Raw genomic sequence first — 22,089 nt, 5'->3', positions numbered from 1 at the left:
ACTCCAAAAGTTAATGCTCGAGAGGTAAATGTTGGTAGAAAGGACAGGTGATTTTAATCAGAATGTCAGCAATCTGGGGGAAACTGTGAACTCTGTGTCCCCAAAAATCACCTCTGAAGATTCTGCTCAGCCGTGAAAGCTTTTAAAGGGAAATAGGGAAGTCATCTCTATCATTGAGATGGGGGTGGTGCAGTCAAAGCATCACTGTCCCCAACTATCTGTGGGTTTCTGTGTAGGCTTGTCATGGGGTGATTTTTCTTTGGGTGTTATTTTGTTCATATGATGTGTTCAAGAGATAACTGAAGGGGAAGATATTGAAGAGATCTAGTCAGCTCTTAATGACTTATTCTTCATTTGTATGTCTTTGATAGATGTGCTAGGGACAGAGATGAGTAGATCTTGGGGGTGCCTGGTTTAAGGTTAATAATGAGTAAAAGGGGTCTCCTGCAGAGAGCACTTTTGTGCAAAGAGCTCATTCTTGCCTAAAGCTACTTGTGTATCCACATTCCAATCCCTGGGACTCAAGACTATCACCTCATTAGGAAAAAGGGGTTTTGCAGATGTAACTAAGTTAAGGATTTTGGTGAAAGATTATCCTGCATTACCTGGATAGACCCTAAATTCAATGAAAAGTTAAGAGACATATAGAGAAGACACACAGAGGAGGTGATGTGAAGAAAAGTGTATAACTTGGAGTGATGTGGTCATGAGTCCAGGAAAGTCAGCAGCCAGAAGTTGGCTACTCAGCTGAGTCAGTGGTAAAGAATCTGCCTGCGCATTCAGGAGGCACAGGAGACATGGGCTCAGTCCCTGGGTCAGGAAAATCTCTTAGAGTAGGAAATAGCAACCCACTCCAGTATTCTTGCCTGGAAAATTTCATGGACAGAGGAGCCTGATGGAGTCACAAAAAAATGACTTAGAGACTAAACAACAACAATATACCATCTAAAGTCATTCTAGGAACTATCAGTTGGCTGCAACATACACATTACAAAATACAGTGAAAGGTTTATAAATTAGTCATTAATACATTGTGTATTGAATAAGTGTCATTAAAAATGAATAGTTTGGTAAGTTAGAATTACCAGACATATCTTCTTCAGGGCCACCAATCAGTGGACTACAGGCCTGGATGAGAAGTTTAGAGTAGTAAGAGCAATAATAATATTCCTACACATCCCTGCATTCCTATGCAGAGAAATTTTATTATCCTCAAAGTGTTTTCATATATATCCTCTCATGTTATCACTAATTCAGCTCCCTCATTTTACAATGAGACAACTGAAGTTGTAACAGCTAATTAGAGGGTTCACAAAGCTAATTAATGAATGACAATTACCACAAAGACACTGTAAAACTAATTTTTTTAAGAATAAAGTAAATTCAGTGGCCTACCCTTAAAGTATGGTTTTAGAATGCTATTAGCTTGTTAAATTTCTGTACATGTAGCCATGTTTATTACATAAGTAACATCTCCTGCTTTTGAACTCTACAAACAATGGAGAATAGAACTCTTCTAGAGAGTTATTTCGATTATTTTGATTACTGATTTGTTAGGGGAAGCACACTGATTGAAACAGCCTACCCTGGCCAGGCACCATAGTAACCATCTGCATGCGTTGTTTTACGACAGGAGGTCCCTGTAAGGAACACAGAACTAATAAGCCACCACCAACAGGAAGAGTTCAGGAAAGGTCAAAAGGAGACAGCACATGTCCGACCGCCTCCCAGAATCCTTCTCTCTGGCATCCATCTTGGCTGAACAAGGCTGCACCACCAGGAAGGGCTCTGAGTCAGAATGATTGGCTAAAGACAACCTGGAAACAAATCCCATCACCATAAAACCATGACTGCAAGCCATGAGGCAGAGCTGCTCTCCTGGGCTCCCTTACCCTACTGCTCTCCTCCTGGGTGCCCTTTCCCAATAAAATCTCTTGCTTTGTCAGCACATGTGTCTCCTCAGACAATTCATTTCTGAGTGTTAGACATGAGCCCAGTTTCAGGCCCTGGAAGGGGTCCCCCTTCCTGCAACAGATTGATAGAAAGATATGTGGATCAATTTATTTGTTTACATGTGTATAGTTTTTGAGCATTTGTTATGTATGTACTAGATATGTGATTACTTGCTTATGTCTTGTTGCATGATCACATCGCCTGCAGTGAAAGCCCCTTAAAAATTTTTATCTGTTTTTCTCAGTATTGTAATTCATAGACTCTACAGTGGTACCATGGTATCTATGAATTACAATACTGAGGAAAACAGATAAGATTTTTCAAGGAGCTTCCACGGTAGGTGATGTGATCATGCAGAAAGACATAAGCAAATAATCATGAGTTCAAGGACAGATAAAGTGACTCCAAGTGTGTCTGGATGGCCATAAGGCAAGGGAGCATAGCAGTGGAGGTGGTGGTGGGTGGTGGACAAAGTTTCCAGGGGTCCTTGGAGCAGGGCCTCTGGGTCAGGGTAACTCAAGTTGAGAACTTATACTAAATGTATGGCGACAACAGTGGCAAGACCCTGAAGTCTAAACAGAAACCATAAGTTTAAATATAAGCTGCCATTTTTTGTAATTTTATGTTCATTAAATCACCCCAGTGCATCTACAGCCAGCACCACGCAAAACAATGATCTCGATTCCAAGTATTGATGGGAACTAAATGTTAGAAGAGAGGAAATGGAAGAAGACCACACACCACTAATCTTTGACCGGGATTTGTTTCTTACATTTATTGTCTCTGTAGGATAAACGTTATATAATTTGAAATTATGTAATTTCATCTTTCAATTATGTCTGGTGAGAGCTTAGCACTTCTCTCCCCAGCCCTGTCATTGATTTTCTGTGCTTAAGTGGCCTTCTGTTACAGAAACTGTGTTAACTCGCCAGACAGAATGCCTTCCAAATTCCATTCTAAGGGGCTCTTTGAAACTGTTTTGCTGACTCTTGGTTTATTAAAGAAGATTCAGCTATTTTCATGTGAATTTGAGATCATATTATGGAAAGCATCTAAATAGCAATTTGTCAGAAAATCAGTGTTTTCTAGAGGGAAAAATAATGATAGCAGTCAGAGACCAACCTAATTCAGGGAAATGAGGAAGGGATAGAAAACTTTTTTTTCATTAAGTTTAAAGAGAAGTCATAAACAGATTAGGCTTGTGTGTCATCTGTAGATCCAAGAGTACTTAAGTACTGTTAATAAAAGTTTCATCATTCAATTTCTTCCTCTCATTTTTTCCTTCCTTCCTTCCTTTCTCCTTCCCTCCCTCCATCTTACTTGCTTTCTTTTTTCTTCTTAACATTCATTCACTGAGACATTCTATTACTAGGGGCACACTGTTGGAATATTAAATCTGATACAAGGCCCATTAAAAACAATTGGTTCACCAGGATATGTTTGAAATATAAATAACTGTTGGGTTAATGCTTTATGGTTAAAATGGTTCCAAGACTAGACTCACGTCTAGTTTGGTTTTCCATATTGGTATTTAAAACATATCAGTCAGGCAGTTCAGGCCCTCAGTCATGTCCGACTTTTTGTGACATCATGGAGTATAGTATGCCAGGCTTCCCTGTCCTTCACCATCTCCTGGAGCTTGCTCAGACTCATGTGCATTGAGTCGGTGATGCCATCCAACAACCATCTCATCCTCTGTCGTCCCCTTTTCCTCCTGCCTTCAAACTTTTTCAGAATCAGGATCTTTTCTAATGAGTTGGCTCTTCACAACAAGTGGCCAAAGTATTGTAGCTTTAGTTTCAGCATCAGTCCTTCCAATGAGTATTCAGGGATGCTTTACTTTGGGATCGACAGGCTTGATTTCCTTGTAGTCCAAGGGATTCTCAAGAGTCTTCTCCAGCACCACGTTTGAAAGCATCAATTCTTTGTTCCTCAGCCTTCTTTATGGTTCAGCTCTCACATCCATACATGACTACTGGAAAAGCCATAGCCTTGACTGTACAAATCTTTGTTGGCAAAATAATATCTCTGATTTTGAATATACTGTCTAGGTTCATCATAGCTTTTCTTCCAAGGAGGAAGCGTCTTTTTAATTTCATAGCTGTAGTCACCATCTGCAGTGATTTTGGAGCCCCCCAAAATAAAGTCTGCCACTGTTTCCACTGTTTCTCCCTCTATTTGCCATGAAGTAATATGCCATGATCTTAGTTTATTGAATGTTGAGTTTTAAGCTACTTTTCCAATCTCCTCTTTCATCTTCATGAAGAAGCTTTCAGTTCCTCTTCACTTTCTGCCATAAGGATGGTGTCATCTGCATATCTAAGGTTATTGATATTTCTCCTGGCTACTTTGGTTCCAGCTTGTGCTTCGTCCAGCCCAGCATTTGGCATGCTGTAATCTGCATATAAGTTAAACAATCAAGGTGACAGTATACAGTCTTGTTGAACTCCTTTCCAAATTTTGAACCAGTCCATTGCTCCATGTCTGGTTCTTTTTTTTTTTTTTAATTTTATTTTATTTTTAAACTTTACATAATTGTATTAGTTTTGCCAAATATCAAAATGAATCTGCCACAGGTATACATGTGTTCCCCATCCTGAACTCTCCTCCCTCCTCCCTCCCCATACCATCCCTCTGGGTCGTCCCAGTGCACTAGCCCCAAGCATCCAGTATCGTGCATTGAACCTGGACTGGCAACTCGTTTCATACATGATATTTTACATGTTTCAATGCCATTCTCCCAAATCTTCCCACCCTCTCCCTCTCCCACAAAGTCCATAAGACTGTTCTATACATCAGTGTCTCTATTGCTGTCTCGTTGCTTCTTAACCTGCATAAAGGTTTCTCACGGGGCAGGTAAGGTTGTCTGGTATACCCATCTCTTTGAGAATTTTCCGTAGTTGCTGTGATCCACACAAGTTAAAGGCTTTAGTGTAATGAAGAAGTAGTTGTTTTTTTCTGGAATTCTCCCACTTTTTCCATGACCCAACAGATGGTGGCAATTTGATTTCTGGTTCCTGTGCCTTTTCTAAATCCAACTTGAACATCTGGAAGTTCTCGATTCATGTAAACAAAACTTTATTTTCATCACTCTGGAGGCCAGTAATCCAAGAGCAAGGTGCCACCAAGGCAAAGTTCCTTCTAAGGCATCTTCTCTTGGCTTGTATCTGGCTTACATTTCACTGTCAAGCTCACATGACCTCTTCTTTGTGTGCATTCTGGGGAAAAAAGTGTGAGCATGCTCTTTGGTGTACTCTTTTCATAGGATATTGCATCACAAGTTTTAACATCTAACACTGATTACTCCCCAAAGGCCTCATCTCCCAATATTATCACATTGGTGTTATGGTTTCAACATATGAATTCTGAAGAGGGACACACTTTTAGTTCTTCACACACTAGGTATTTTCATAACAGTCTATAAATTTGAGAACAGTATTCTTTGGCCACCTGATGTGATGAGCTGACTCGTTGGAAAAGACCTTGAGGCTGGGAAAGATTGAAGACAAAAGAAGGGGGTTGCAGAGGATGAGACGGTTTAGACAGCATCACCGACTCAATGGACATGAATTTGAGCAAACTGTGGGAGATAGTGAAGGACAGAGATGCCTGGCATGCTGCAGTCCATGAGGTCACAAAGAATTGGACATGACTTAACCAGTGAAAACAGCAACAAAATTCTCAGTGAGGAGGTTGAGACAAAGATTTACTTCATTTCAACTCTAGAATAAGCTGTTAATAATGACACCACTGAAACACAAAAGCACTTACAGCTTTTTATTGTAATACTGATCAAACCAATGCATGTGTCTATATCCTTGGGCCTCTGTGTGAATAGGTAGAAGACAGACCTTTCTAAAGAATTTGTTGTCAAACCTCCAGTAATTAATAAATACTTAATAGTGCACATGCAGCTTTTATTTAAGTGAATCAAAATACTTTATTCTTAACTCAAGTCCCCATTTTGTTCAGATTTCCTTAGCTTTTATCTAATAATCTTTTGTTCCACGACATCATCCAAGACATTACATTATTTTTACATCTTATATCATTCTTGACAGACAGTCTCTCAGACTTTCTTAGTTTTCTGATGCCCTTGATGGTTTTGAGGACTAGCCTGGAATGCCGCTCCATTTGGATATGTCTGATGTTTTTCCTTTATGATGAGTTGGGCGTATGCAAGGTTTTGGCAAAAAAGACCTCTGAGGGGATGCGCCCCGCCCATCACAGTACTTCGAGGCTCACATGTCGAGGTGACTTATCACTACTGGTGGAGCCCTGTCACACACAGCTATAAAGGGATTCAGGGTGAATTTGCTCTGTCACATCACTCAGTACCATTCCTCTCTTGGGGGAAATATGACTTTGAATTGGGCCTCTGGAAGAACCCACCTACAAAGGAAAGATGTCAAAGCATTCATAGCATCTGCAGAAACAGCAGGTGAGAAAGTGAATGGTGTGTGTGATAGGCAGCTTCTGAGATGGCTCTCAGAGGTCCCAGTCTCTTAGTGTTTATGTCCCTTGTGAGTGAACAGGACCCAGAGACTTGTTTTTAAGGACTAGGATATAACAAAAGTGGTGAGATGTCACTTCAGGGGTTAGGTTAGGGTAAAGCCCATGAGCATTTATAACTTATTAATAATTTATCTGATTTTGTCCTGGCTCACATCAAGATGAATCAGTTTAGGAGGAGGGTAAGCATTCTTCAGCATGTAGGAAAGCTTTATTTCTCTATCTCCGTGAGTATAGAAATGGTTAGGTCACACTCATTACTCTCCATCTGCTGCTGCTGCTGCTGCTGCTAAGTCGCTTCGGTCGTGTCCGACTCTGTGCGACCTCATAGATGGCAGCCCACCAGGCTCCCCGTCCCTGGGATTCTCCAGGCAAGAACACTGGAGTGGGTTGCCATTTCCTTCTCCAATGCATGAAAATGAAAAGTGAAAATGAAGTCCCTCAGCCGTGTCCGACTCTTAGTGACCCCATGGACTGCAGCCCACCAGGCTCCTCCGTCCGTGGGATTTTCCAGGAAAAAGTACTGGAGTGGGGTGCCATTGCTTCTCCGTACTCTCCACCTACTGATGTGGATTTAGTCACGTGCACATGTATGCACACGGGTGCACACACACACCCACACCTCTTACTATAATGAAAGTTGAAAATTCTCAGAATATTCGAGCAATGTTCTGCTCACCAGCATATATATCTACCATATTCTAGGAGGAAGTGGGTAGAAGTAGTCAACTGCCATCTCCATTATATAAGGGCAGCAACAGGCATGTAAGGCCTCCAGTGGAAAAGACTAGTAGAAAGTGATCTAAGCAGAAAATAATATCTGTGGCTTTTCTTCCCAGGCAGCTCAGTGGTACAGAATCCACCTGCCAATGCAGGAGACAGGTTCAGTCCCTGGTTCAGGAAGATCCCCTGGAGAAGGGGATGACAACCCACTCCAATATTTGTGCCTGGAAAATCTCATGGACAAAAGAGCCTGGTGGGCTACAGTCCATGGGGTTGCAAAGAGTTGGACATGACTGAACAACTGAGCATGCACGCACATTTTGTTAATAGCACCAGAAAATAAAGCATGGAAATTGTCCTTAATGACATAAAGTGTTATGTTTCAATATTAAAAGTAGAAGCAGTACCGTTCCTACTCTGTGGCACCTGAAAAGTTATTCAACTTCCATAGTGTTGCATTGGAGAAAAGCAATCATACTTCAAAACGGCTGATGTTCTTACTTCTGGGATTCACAGCAACCTGAACTGAAATTATTTAGAGACATTATAGAAATCAAAGTTGGGCCTCTGTTTATGTTGTATCTAAAGTTACTCTATATTCTGCAACTTCTTTTTTTCAATTATAAAATTTATCAATATGATATATGATATTTGGAGTTTCTCAGTGAATGATCCAAAGAAGAAAATTTCATAGACAAAACTCTTAATCTGGACTTTCCTTCCTTCCTGTTTCCATTTCTTCTTTTTTCTTCCTTCTGTCTTTCCTTTAGTGGAACTGTAATCATACTTTTTATTTCTGGATATTTTTTACATTAAGGCTTTTACATGCAGGGCATAAAATGTCACTAAAAGGCAATTTAATTTAGTAAGCAGGCATAAAAGAGCATGTTGTTGGCATTATTCAAGATGGAAAGATGTACAATCATTCTCAGGATGACTACCATTTAAATGGAGAGAAAAAGTAGGAGTGTATACAATAATAAGTATATGACTTAGTGCCAAAATAGAGCTCCTGAGCATTTACAGAAAGTTGGTATTTTTCCCAGTAGTGGAAATCAGGAAAGGATTAGTATTTTATGTGCTGCAATTTGAGATGGGTAAACTAAATGAAGAGCATTTACTATTCCAACAGCTTTGAAGGAGGGGACACTCTTAGTCAAAGCTAAGAGTGTGCACTGAAGCATACAGGATTGGAAAGTCACTTAACGTTAGATAGGAATCTGTCTGAATGGTAGGTGCCAGGCCAAGAAAGATTATGTGTGCCACATGCAGTGTGTAGAATCTATCTGAGAGTAAGCCAGGTTACAGAAAGATAACAGTGGTAGCAATGTTAAAGATGGATCAAAGGATGAAAAGTCAGAAATCAGTTAATAGCTTATTGTCGTGTGTGTGTGTGTGTGCGCGCACACACATGCGGGGGCGTGCACACTCAGTCACTTAGTCGCATCCTACTCTTTGTAGCCCCGTGGACTGTAGCCAGCCAGGCTCCTCTGCCCATGGAATTTTCCAGGCAAGAATACTGGAGTGGGTTGCCATTTCCTCCTCCAGGGAATCTGCCCAATCCAGGAATCAAACCTGCGTCTTTTGCATCTCCTGCATTGGCAGGCTCATTCTTTACCACTAGTGCCACTTGGGAAACCCTTATTGTGATATACCTTTCAAGAACTGATAAAAGAAAACCTAGAGTAAAGCAATGAATGGAGAAATAGAGAATAGAATAGTGGATTTGGGAGACAATGAGGAAATAGAATAACAATGATTATGTGTCATATCTAAATTGAAAAAATTTTGGATATGTTGAAGCACCTATGGAATTTTCGTATGGGATTATTGCAGTGGATTTATTCCTTTTTGCCTCTGAAATTATAGAAAGAAATATAGGCTAAAACATATAAATGTGGTTGTCATCATCATATCACCTGGGTAGTAGGTCACTAATGGGTAGTCATAGAAGGTGACTGGAAATGGAGCCTTAGAGAAGAATTGGAAAAAATAGGAAAAATCTGCTATGTGGCAGATTTTGTTTTAATTAATTGGGCTCAGGAGCAGAGGGACAGAAGAGCCAGAATCATAGAATATCATGTAATTCAGAAAAAAAAATAATGTTTTAAGACAGAAAAAGGAATCAGTAACATAAAATGCTGTAGAAAGAACAAGGAGCATAACTGACAAAACAGTGTTAAGTTAGACCAGAGGTAACTTTCAAGTCATTACTTTCAGTGGGTGAGATGGTAGTGAGAAAGGTGCAAAGGAGAATCAAATGACAAGAGCTTACAAAGAATATACTTGGTTAAAATTGAAGCAGGAATACAGGCTTATTTCACCAAGCTTACAAGTGAAAAAAAAGGCAAAAGAGAAGAAGGATATGAACATTTTAGCATGCTAATAGGTAAAGAGTATAAATCCAGCCAGAAGACTGGCAGAATGTATGTCTGATAAAGCAATACATTGTTCTAGGCAGGAGGGTGTTAAATAGAAATTTATAGATGTTTTAACCTCAGCATTTATGAAAGGGATAGTCTTCCTCTGAGGAAGTTAGAATGAAGAAGGAAAAGCATGCAAAAATATAAAGACACTCTTAGGAGAACAAGGAAGTTGAGAGATCACATGCCAGGTGGTCTTGATCATTTCAGTGACTTGTCAATGAGATCATCTGTTCATCAGTTAAAATTTATGATTCCAGGGAGTGTTAGGGACTTCAAGACGTTGAAGAAGGTTTGAATCTGTTGCTATAGGGAATGAAATACAGAGTGAAAAGCAGTTTGAATCACTTGCATTTCTAATGAAATCAGTAAGTTGAAAGATTTTTTCCCCCCCTCTAGCCAGACACTTCTGCACAGACAAGAGTGAAGAAAACTTAATGAGGATTTTCCAGGGCTAGGATGGGGAAAATAAGTGTGAACCCTGCAGGAAGCATTGCAGATGACACTGCAAGAACCTTCTCAAACTGTTTTAACAAGAAGTCACCAACTGGGTTGAAAGAAAATTGAAATTAGAGGGGAATGATGAACTACTATAGCATGGAGAGATGTGTACAATCAAGATACAAATTGGATTCTGTGTGCATTGTGGGTAGCATGTGCATTAGGGTGAAGCAGTGGTCAGAATCTGAGAGCTTGAGTAGAAGCAGTTAAAGGGATGACACAACTGGGGTGTGGTTTGCCAAAAAATGGTTGTGTTGGCACAGAGGTGGAGGTCACTGGGGTTTGACAATTTTAAGACGTGTGAGGCCACAGGGTGAGAATGATGACAGGGAAAGGGAGGGAATGAGGTTGTGAACCAGGTGATGAAGCCAATGGAAAAAAGATTTCATGAGAATTCGCCATGCCCCCTGCAAAAGAGGAGATTACTTATTTAATTATTAGGTTAGCTATTTCATTATTTTTGTTTAAGTGGTGATGACTTTGTGGGAATTATTAACGAAAGTCAGGGCCAGTTTTGGTCAGAGTCCACAAGTTTTATAGAAACTTAGACACAGTCAGTGTGTCTTATGGAAACATAAGATCATAAATAGAAGCATAATGACCATCAGTACAATCTGGACTGGAGTCCTGGGTCCATGGGACCTCACTTTTAGATGGACATGATCCTTGAAACATATCCAGTACAGAACAAATAAAATGGCAGAGAGGACTTAAAACCCTTATTGTATCAGAGATGTCATCTTCTCGGAAGAAAGAGGATCAAGGGGGGATATAATTTAATCTTCATGTAAAAAAGAAATTAGATTTAGTAATTTAATTATGATTCTGGAGGCTGGAATCAGGATCAATGGATGGAAGATATGGAAAGGCAAAGCTTGACTTAATTAAAGGAAAAACAGTTTGATGGCCTCCAAATGAAAAGTGCTTATTCTTGAAGTAATTGAGGCCATGCTATGGAACATACAGTGGAATGGTTAGAGAATTCTTGCATATACTGGGGCCCACAAAAGACCATAGTTGGTATGACCTAGAAGCATATTAGAAACGCAGACTCCCAGGCCCTATCCCAAACCTGCATTTTCACATCTACATTTTAAAAACATCCTCAAATGACGGTTGTGTATATTGAAGCATTGATCTAGAGCACTGGTCCCCAGCCTTTTTGGCAGCAGGAACTGGATTCATGGAAGACAATTTTTCCGTGATGAGGGTGGCAGGGGGATAGTTCAGGTAGTAACGAGAGCCAGGAGGAATGATGGGGAGAGGCAGAAATAGCCCACCGCTCACCTCCTAACAGGCCAAGGATTGGTACAGGTTCAGAGCCCTGGAATTGGAGACCCCTGATCCAGAGGACATTCCTACATTAGATACACAGTTGAGCTGCGCAAGCTGTAGTCCCTTTCTGTACTAAGACTTTTGTCATATTTTCTGGTTCTAAAAGGAATTCTGTCCTTCACGGGTTTACATTTATCTTTTAAAAATTTTAGTCATCCCTCCCTGCAAATGAAAAAGTCCACTGGATTTTTATTCTTCTTATGAAGTTTAGTTTTGTAATATTGTTTTGATATAGCATCACACCAAGTTTCATTTACATAGTTTCGACTTCAGAAGTAGTCACAACCTAGAAGTTGTTCTGTTCAGTTCACTCACTCACTCGTTTCTAACACTTTGTGACCCCATGAACCCCAGCACGCCAGGCCTCCCTGTCCATCACCAACTCCCGGAGTTCACCCAAACCCATGTCCATCGAGTCGGTGATGCCATCCAACCATTTCATCCTCTGTCATCCCCTTCTCCTCCTGCTCTCAATCTTTCCCAGCATCAGGGTCTTTTCCAGTGAGTCAGCTCTTCGCATCAGATGGCCAAAGTATTGGAATTTCAGCTTCAGCATCAGTCCTTCCAATGAACACCCAGGACTGATCACCTTTAGGATGGACTGGTTGGATCTCCTTGCAGTCCAAGGGACTCTCAAGAGTCTTATCCAACACCACAGTTCAAAAGCATCAATTCTTCGGCACTCAGCTTTCTTTATAGTCCAACTCTCACATCCATACATGACCAATCAAAAAACTATAGCCTTGACTAGACAGACCTTTGTTGGCAAAGTAATGTCTCTGTTTTTAATATGCTGTCTAGGTTGGTCATAACTTTCCTTCCAAGGAGTAAGTGTTTTTCAATTTCATGGCTGCAATCACCATCCACAGTGATTTTGCAGCCTCCTCAAAAATAAAGCCTGCCGCTGTTTCCCCATCTATTAGCCATGAATTGATGGGACAGGATGCCATGATCTTCGTTTTCTGAATGTTGAGCTTTAAGCCAACTTTTTCACTCTTCTCTTTCACTTTCATCAGGAGGCTCTTTAGTTCTTCTTCACTTTCTGCCATAAGGGTGGTGTCATCTGCATATCTGAGGTTATTGATATTTCTCCTGGCAATCTTGATTCCGGTTCTGCTTCTTCCAGCCCAGAGTTTCTCATGATGTACTCTGCATAGAAGTTAAATAATCAAAGTGACAATATACAGCCTTGACATACTCCTTTTCCTATTTGGAACCAGTCTGTTCCATGTCCAATTCTAACTGTTGCTTCCTGATCTGTATACAGGTTTCTCAAGAGACAGGTCAGATGGTCTGGTATTCCCATCCCTTTCAGAATTTTCCACAGTTTATTGCGATCCACACAATCAAAGGCTTTGGCATAGTCAGTAAAGCAGAAATAGATGTTTTTCCGGAACTCTTTTGTTTTTTTTGATGATCCAGTAGATGTTGGTGATTTGATCTCTGGTTCCTCTGCCTTTTCTGAAACCAGCTTGAACATCTGGAAGTTCACGGTTCACATATTGTTGAAGCCTGGCTTGGGGAATTTTGAGCATTACTTTACTAGTGTGTGAGATGAGTACAATTGTGTGGTAGTGTGAGCATTCTTTGGCATTTCCTTTCTTTGGGATTGGAATGAAAACTGACCTTTTCCAGTCCTGTGGCCACTGCTGAGTTTTCCAAATTTGCTGCCATACTGAGTGCAGCACTTTTACAGCATCATCTTTCAGGATTTGAAATAGCTCAACTGGAATTCCATCACCTCCACTAGCTTTGGTTGTAGTGATGCTTCCTAAGGCCCACTTGACTTCACATTCCAGGATATCTGGCTCTAGGTGAGTGATCATACCATCATGATTATCTGGGTCGTGAAGATCTTTTTTGTACAGTTCTTCTTAATATCTTCTTAATATCTTCTGCTTCTGTTAGGTCCCTACCATTTCTGTCCTTTTTTGAGCCCATCTTTGCATGAAATGTTCCCTTGGTATCTCTAATTTTCTTGAAGAGATCTCTAGTCTTTCCCATTCTATTGTTTTCCTCTATTTCTTTCCATTGATCACTGAGGAAGGCTTTCTTAGCTCTCCTTGCTATTCTTTGGAACTCTACATTCAAATGGGTATATCTTTTCTTTTCTCCTTTGCTTTTTGGCTTCTCTTCTTTTCACAGCCTTTTGTAAAGCCTCCTCAGACAGCCATTTTGCTTTTTCACATTTCTTTTTCATGAGGATGATCTTGATCCCTGTATCCTGAAAGTTATGTTTTGCTTCATTAGAAGTTTTTAGAAATTCAAGCCAAGGAGATAGCATCTCCAGTAACAGGAAGAGAACTGTCCCATTGGTGGGGGAGGGATGTGAGGAGTCGGGTTATATACAAGTTTGCAACAAGGAGCAGGTAGTCTGAACATCAAAAGACAATTGTTAATTAAGGAAAAGTAGATATCTCAAGGTAAGGAATTTAGCATTTTTCTATTTATGGGGAGATAGAAGTCTGGGTTGACTGAAAACATTTTTTTTTTTATAAGCATCTCAGCTATCTGGAGCCAGTGCTCACTGTGGGGAGTGGTTGGTTTCTGCCAGATAGTCCTCATTGTTCTTCCTGGGTACCTCCTGGGCTCAGAAATTCACATTCAGAGGGCCAGAATCATGGACTGCTGTGACATCCTTATTTATTGATATAGAAATACTCCATTTTACAACAGTAAGAAATTTGAAATGTTACTGTTTTGAAAATAAATTTTTGAGTCTGGGACTCTTCTGTGAGATGTCTTTTTTTCCTATTTACTAAGGATTTTTACCAAGGATTTTTTACTAAAGATTAATTTTAATTGGCCAGTAAGATATTTCTTTGTGATGAGTGGCATAGAGAAAGAATTCTTGCCATCTTGCTTTTGTATTGCTTTTGTTTTAAACCCTCCATTTTTCAGGCAAAGTTACTGTCTCTTTTTTTTATTACTTAGCTTTGTCTAAGGTCATGGAATTTTTCCTTTTCAGACAACTCAAGCTTTAATTCACTTTTAGATGCTTGCTGAGAGTAAAAGACAGTGAATCATTTATCAACAGAGAAAAGAAATTGATAAACTATGGTAATAATTATTTGCATGTTTACTGTGTTCAGAAAGCACATTCTTTGACCCTTTTTTCTCTCTCCAAATGGAAAGAATTTTTAATTAGCATAAATATGACACAGATCCCATGGAAATGAATAGAGCTTTGAGTGTACAAGTCTCTCTCATGCCCTGATATTGTTTTGTGTATGTACAATAACTGGGCTTTATAAAAATCTCTCCTGTCAGCAGTGGTACATCACAATTTACAATGTCTCCATTCCCAAGGGATTTTTTTCACTACTTAGAAAAGTAGCTGATTTACAGCAAGTGGTGACAAGCAAGAAATCATGATTTTTATAGTGGAAAAAAAAAATGGTAGTTTATTGTCTCCCCTTTTATTTTTTTTATTTTTTTGTCTCCCCTTTTAAATTGGGGGGACGTGCTATTTGTGATGAATAATATACTTGGCAACCCAACTGAAGCCTTGTACCTCAAGTTGCCTTTTGTCTACTGGCAACTGTATTATGGACAAAAGCAAATGAAGAAAATTCTTAAAGATTGTTTCTCCTAGATTTGCAAATACTTTTCTGTATGAAGCTCAGTTATAACAGTGATGCAGAACAGTTCTACTTTTGTGTGTTTAATAACCTCAGTCTCCGCTCTTCACTTTTTAAATTTACCACTTGTCCCATTGGCTGTCATTACACTTGCCATTCCATGTCTCTACATTTTATACCTGTTCTTTTATCAAATGAGCCTAATCTCCACTTCCAACTATGAAAAAAATATCGGTATAAATCTGTCAGTAGCATGGAAAGCTTTTTTAAGTTTTGAAAAAGAACATTAATTTTAAAAAGTTGCTGCCTCTACTAACACTCATAAGGGTCCTTCAAAATTTAAGCCATTTTCTAGTTTGTTTATAAATTATATTTTCGCTGGAGTGAAACATCTTCTTGTGATTTCTGTTTTTCTTATGCGACTTTTTGGATATGTAACAGGATTGGCTCCTTTCACTAATTCACTTTTCCAGACTTCCCCTTTTCTATCCTTCCCTTGGGTCCTTTGAACTCCAGTTTCTTGGGGCTCCTGACTTTCCATCTACTGGTTGGCTGTCTTCACCTAGGTGTCTTTCTTCCAGAATCCTTTTTCATCAGCATCTTTTCCTTAAATGTACTTTCCCATAGCATATTCAGCCTTTAAGAGCTATCTATGTTCAATACATGTTATCTCTTTTGTAATGCTATTTTAGCTAGAGATCCTCTTCTGCACCCATGGTTTACGACACTCTCACTAATAAGACTTTAAAACATGAAAATGTGGGTGATCCTTTCCAACCTCCCACAGCTGTGTTTCTTTTCACTTATTTGTTAATTCTTGTCTTCATTATAAAGCAATTATCATATCCATTATTGTATAAATGCTGAAAACTTTGTGGAGGTCACTGCCTGAAAGGGAGGAAAGACTTTTTATGGTCAATCCCTATATGGTAGGAGACATATGAGCAATCCTGCCTAGTGAGTTTTGCAGATGTACTGCAAAGAATAACATGGAAATGTATTGCTTTTTCATTGATGAGATGTGTTTCATTATTATTTGAAGGCTAATGAAATCATATGTGTGTGTTTGTTCAGTCACTTAGTCATGTCCAACTCTGTGACCCCATGGACTGTAGAGTGCCAGATTCCTTTGTCCACGGGATTTTCCATCTGAGAATATTAGAGTGGCTTGCTGTTTTCTTCTCTGGTGGATCTTCCTGACCCAGGAATCGTACTAGCCTATCTTGAGTCTCCTGCATTGGCAGGCAGAATCTTTAGCAATGCGCCATCTGGAAAATGAAACCATGCAAAACAAAAAAATTATGAAGTCGGCCTATTGTATTTTTCTCTATTAATAACACTTTTTTTTTCCTTTTAGTAAAGTAATGCTTAAAATTCTCCAAGCCAGGCTTCAGCAATACGTGAACCATGAACTTCCTGATGTTCAAGCTGGTTTTAGAAAAGGCAGAGGAACCAGAGATCAAATTGCCAACATCCGCTGGATCATGGAAAAAGCAAGAGAGTTCCAGAAACACATCTATTTCTGCTTTATTGACCACGCCAAAGCCTTTGACTGTGTGGATCACAATAAACTGTGGAAAATTCTGAAAGAGATGGGAATACCAGACCACCTGACCTGCTTCTTGAGAAATTTGTATGCAGGTCAGGAAACAACAGTTAGAACTGGACATGGAACAACAGACTGCTTCCAAATAGGAAAAGGAGTACATCAAGGCTGTATATTGTCACCCTGCTTATTTAACTTATATGCAGAGTACATCATGAGAAACGCTGGGCTGGAAGAAACACAAGTTGGAATCAAGGTTGCCGGGAGAAATATCAATAACCTCAGATATGCAGATGACACCACCCTTATGGCAGAAAATGAAGAGGAACTAAAAAGCCTCTCGATGAAAGTGAAAGTGGGGAGTGGAAAAAGTTGGCTTAAAGCTCAACATTCAGAAAATGAAGATCATGGCATCTGGTCCCATCACTTCATGGGAAATAGATGGGGGAACAGTGTCAGACTTTATTTTTCTGGGCTCCAAAATCACTGCAGATGGTGACTGCAGCCATGAAATTAAAAAATGCTTGCTTATTCCTTGGAAGGAAAGTTATGACTAACCTAGGTAGCATATTGAAAAGCAGAGACATTACTTTGCCAACAAAGGTCCGTCTAGTCAAGGCTATGGTTTTTCCTGTGGTCATGTATGGATGTGAGAGTTGGACTGTGAAGAAGGCTGAGTGCCAAAGAATTGATGCTTTTGAACTGTGGTGTTGGAGAAGACTCTTGAGAGTCCCTTGGACTGCAAGGAAATCCAACCAGTCCATTCTGAAGGAGATCAGCCCTGGGATTTCTTTGGAAGGAATGATGCTAAAGCTGAAACTCCAGTACTTTGGCCACCTCATGCGAAGAGTTGACTCATTGGAAAAGACTCTGATGCTGGGAGGAATTGGGGGAAGGAGGAGAAGGGGATGGCAGAGGATGAGATGGCTGGATGGCATCAGTGACTCAATGGACATGAGTCTAAGTGAACTGCGGGAGTTGGTGATGGACAGGGAGTCCTGGCGTGCTGCAATTCATGGGGTCGCAAAGAGTCAGACACGACTGAGCGACTGAACTGAACTGAGGGAGAGAAATGATTGAGAATAAACCACTTCATGATACAATAGGCAAAAAGTAAACTAAAATTAAAGGAAATGTGCTTTGTGCCAGTCTCAGCCTATTAGTAACCAAGGTCATGTTCGATTGGCCCTTGTGGTTCTTATTATGATTGCAGCATCCCCTTTAGCAAAGACCACCAGGAAACTTTGCAAAGATAAAGTTTTATTACTCACAGGACCTGGGGGCTTCCCTGATAGCTCAGTTGGTAAAGAATCTGCCTGCAAAGCAGGAGACCCCAGTTTGATTCCTGGGTCAGGAAGATCCACTGGAGAAGGGATGAGCTACCTATTCCAGTGTTCTTGATCTTCCCTTGCTACATCAGGAAGTTGTTTTTTGAGGAAATTGAAGGTTAGGAACTTAGGGTTTCTTGACTCATTCTTTACTGGCTAATTTAAAACATAAGAGCTGGCATAAAATTTGGGAAGAGGTAAAAACCAATAGCCCAAATCAATCTAGATCTCTAAAACAAAGCCTGGGTTTGGGAGGCAGCCTAATTCTTTATCTAGTCAAGTTCCTGGAAAAATTACTTGAGCTAACCATCTTTGAACTGGATGCTTCTCTGAAATGGATGCTTCTCTGAATTGGATGCTTCAGCAATCAAAGCTTAAGTCAGGCACTTGAATTATGAGAAGGGGAGGAAAAAGACACTGTAAGCTATTATATTATCTACTTGTACTGTTTTACTTCTGTCTAATCTTGTCAGAGTTCTAGAAACATCATACATGTGGCCATGAGCAAAGTTGAAAGGAGGTTTAATTTGTTTTGCTGATCAAGGGCTTTGTGAGAGAAAACAGAGATGCCTCCATTCAAGGCGGAATTGATATGAGCCAACTTATAGTATTGACATGTCCTTCTGTCATGCTAAAACTTACCAGTTATTGCCCTGACACGGAAATTAAAATTTTAAAATTCTTTGATGCATGTTAGGTTGTTAAAGTTGATCTCCTCTTCAATAGCTGTGCGAATAGTTTAATACCATCATGCTTTTCAACTACAGAGGGGATAACCATAAAAATATTACCATTTTTTGAGTTCTATATGTATCTCCCAACTTTTATTCCTCTTTCACTTTTGCACCAACTCTGAAAAAAAAGGCACTGTTGTCTCCCTTTGTAGCTAAAAAAATAATCAAGGCTTAGGGTGGATATATAACATGCCCAAGACTACATGGTTAGAAAGTGACAGAGGCAGAGTGAAAACCCAGGAATGTCTAATTTCCAATCATAAGCTTGGCGTGTTCATTTGCACCACAGTACCTCTCATAGGAAAACATATCTTCTCAATGTCCTGAAACTTGAGCTAATCTTGTAGGAGAATATAGGTCAAGTGCAGTTTACTCAGCAAAGTAAATATTTGTTTTCCCCTAATCAAGCTCCCAAGGCTTGTCAGTAAAACAGGACATTCCCTTAGACCTGTTATACAGGTCTATGTAGTAGAATGTATCCTGGATCTAGTATGATCTTGTTTTCTTTTAACTTGAGGATAACCATGTTACAAGTTTAAACCAGATTCTTTAAATTTTGCCTGGTAGGTATTTTGATTTCTAGTAAGAGAGAGTAAAGCTCATGTTATGATCACACTACCGACTTGTAACAATTTGAACAGGCAATCTTTATATTAGCTTACAATGTACTTGTCACTTTTCAAATTTCTAAGTGGTGCTACATAAAAAGCTTTGGTCTAAGTTGGATATAAAGTTATTTGAAAATAAACTTCTTAATATAATTTTTTAAAATTTAAGTATAAACACATACAATACATACATCAAAAATTTGTGGGTAGGACAAAGAAATATTTAAGCTCACACTGAAATTTTTTAATAAAATGATCTAACTTGAATATGAAGAATGTTAAAATAAAAAAGTATAAACTTTTATTTATTACAGTAACTGTCACTACTCATAGACTTTTAAACAATCTGATATTGGGGGACTTTTTGAGAAAAAATGGTAAGATATTTCAAATGCTATATCAATGACTTATTAACATTGAAAAGAAAATATTAAAATCTTAGAATCTGACATTGATGCCTTTATGATCATCTAAAGGAAAATTCATGCCAGCAGTAAGATGCTTCTTCATTAGGAATTCAGAATATATTTTCCTTATGGAATTTTTTATTTCTTATTTTCCACATCTAGAATCATAACGTTAAAAATCTCTCAGTTTTGCATTTAGTAAACAATTGAAGCAGCTTATCTTTTCTACATGCTTTTCAGTCCAATATTCAACCTCATTGTAACCTGGCACATTACTAAAATATTAAAAATATCAAACCTATAGAATAATGTGTTACATGTTTGATACTAATCTGTTTCCTGCTTATTTCCTACTAATTATTTGCCACATTTTATGTCATTTTATTCATGTGATTAAATTGCTGGTGTGTTTTACCAGAAAATGACTCAGGATGCAGTCAAAGGATTTGGTGTATAATCCCAGTTCACTTACTAATTTATCTAACTAATGCAGGCTTTGACATTCTGATATAAAAATGAGGAGGTTGCAGTAAATGACTGCTATGCTCCGTTTGAGTTTTAAAGCTTTTGACTCTGAAGTCATATGATAATGATAAATAAAAATTCAGGGAATTTGGTTGGGTGTGGTTGGATAACATTACATTTTGGCATCTTCCATAATGTATCAGGGTGTTTCATTTTAGTTAACATCTTAATAGGGAAAACATAATTTATTTGTGAACACAAGCATTACTAATAAATGATACTTTTAAAATGCTGGCATAAGCACTGAGAAATTAGTCAAAGGACTTTGAAATTAGGAGAAGAAACAAATGTTGGCTTTTTAAAAGAGATAAATAAATTTTGTGCATTTAAAGAACAAAAATAATAATCCAAACCAGATCATAGGAGAAGATCTGGAAAACATTATTGGATATAGGAGCGTAAAAGTAAAAAGAAAGAACGGAGTGCTTATGAACTGTGGTCAAATATTCTAAGACAAAGTTACCATGATTTTAGATCAGAAAGACAGCTAGTTAATAAACCTGCCAGATCTTATAACCTATAACCTCTGTGATTCAAAGTCCTTGGAAGACAGATATAAGATATGTAAACAGATAATATAAAATGCTGACTTTTAAATAGTAGGATTCTCAGATACCTGCATACATTTTTCCTAACACATGATTATAGCAGCTAAACATTCCTGAGAGGTTGAAGAAGCACTATGTGCCAAGCTCATTATGTGTATTCACTCATCCAGTTCTGCAAAACTTCACATGAGAGTTTTGCTATTACTGACATTTTACAGATGAAGTAACTGAAGCTATGCAGTCAGTAAGTGCTGGAGACAGGATTTGAACCCAGACCAGCTTACTCCAGAGCCCTTACTTTGTCTATGATACTTTGCTTGTTGTGTTTGTATTTTATGATTATCCTACATGGGTGAATAGAACCAGAGTTGGTTAGCTTTGAACAAGTTTGGCAAAGCAGGGCTTTCTTCTAGAGTGAATTTGATGGACCACTCAGAGATAACACATTTCCATTTGAGTTTTATACTAAGGATCCAGAAATCAATGAAGGTGAATGGTGTTTCTCATGAGTGGGTCAAAAGTTTTGTACTCTGTGTTGATGTTTTCTATTTCTGATCAAGATGGACAATCTAGTTAATTTTTCAGTTTTTAACAGCTGGATACAGAATACTGTCTCACCCAATGGCTTAACAGTCCCAGAAGATCTGGCACCAGTAAGCAAGCAGTTCTGTGAGAATTTGTTCATCTTCTTCTATATCATTTAGTATTATCTTTAAATATCTTCTCTCATATTCATTTTAAGGCACTTGGCCAGTTCATTCCAAGCTTTCTGGATTCATTTTTTAGCATGAAGTGATTTAAACTAACAACAATAGTTATTGAAATAAATCCTTTTAGTCCAACAGAGTATTAAATGTATTACTTTAACTTGTTCAATTTTCAAGGTAACTCAAAACTATTATAATCATCACCTATTGTTGTATTGCCCTAACTAGTAAATGACATTCTCCTTTCTCTATATTTAATTCTAGCCATAAATGAATTAGATGAATTTAGAATATTACGTATGCAGAGACTTCTTAAAACTAATTTGTTTCAAACTCTTATTTTCAAAGATACCAAGCAGTGTAAATTATTGGACTGGCTGAACAATTTATTTAGGCTTTCCATACCATCTTATTTAACTTGTGGCATCAATATTTGCTCAAGTTATAATGGTAATTACTTTTATTGCAATTATAATAGTAACAATATGACTATAGAAAATGAGTATTTACTGTTTCAACCAACAGAGGACTTCACATACCTAATTTTATTGATCTTATTGAAAATTGTTCCAATAGGCAATGTAGATATAAGCATTATCAAAGTATATCAATGGGAAGAGACAGACAGACAGAAGTTAGGTGATTTTTCTCAAGTTCA

This window comes from Bos indicus x Bos taurus, chromosome 1, assembly GCF_003369695.1.
Source record: "Bos indicus x Bos taurus breed Angus x Brahman F1 hybrid chromosome 1, Bos_hybrid_MaternalHap_v2.0, whole genome shotgun sequence".
NCBI classification, from domain to species: domain Eukaryota; kingdom Metazoa; phylum Chordata; class Mammalia; order Artiodactyla; family Bovidae; genus Bos; species Bos indicus x Bos taurus.
This window is presented reverse-complemented; position numbering follows the sequence as displayed.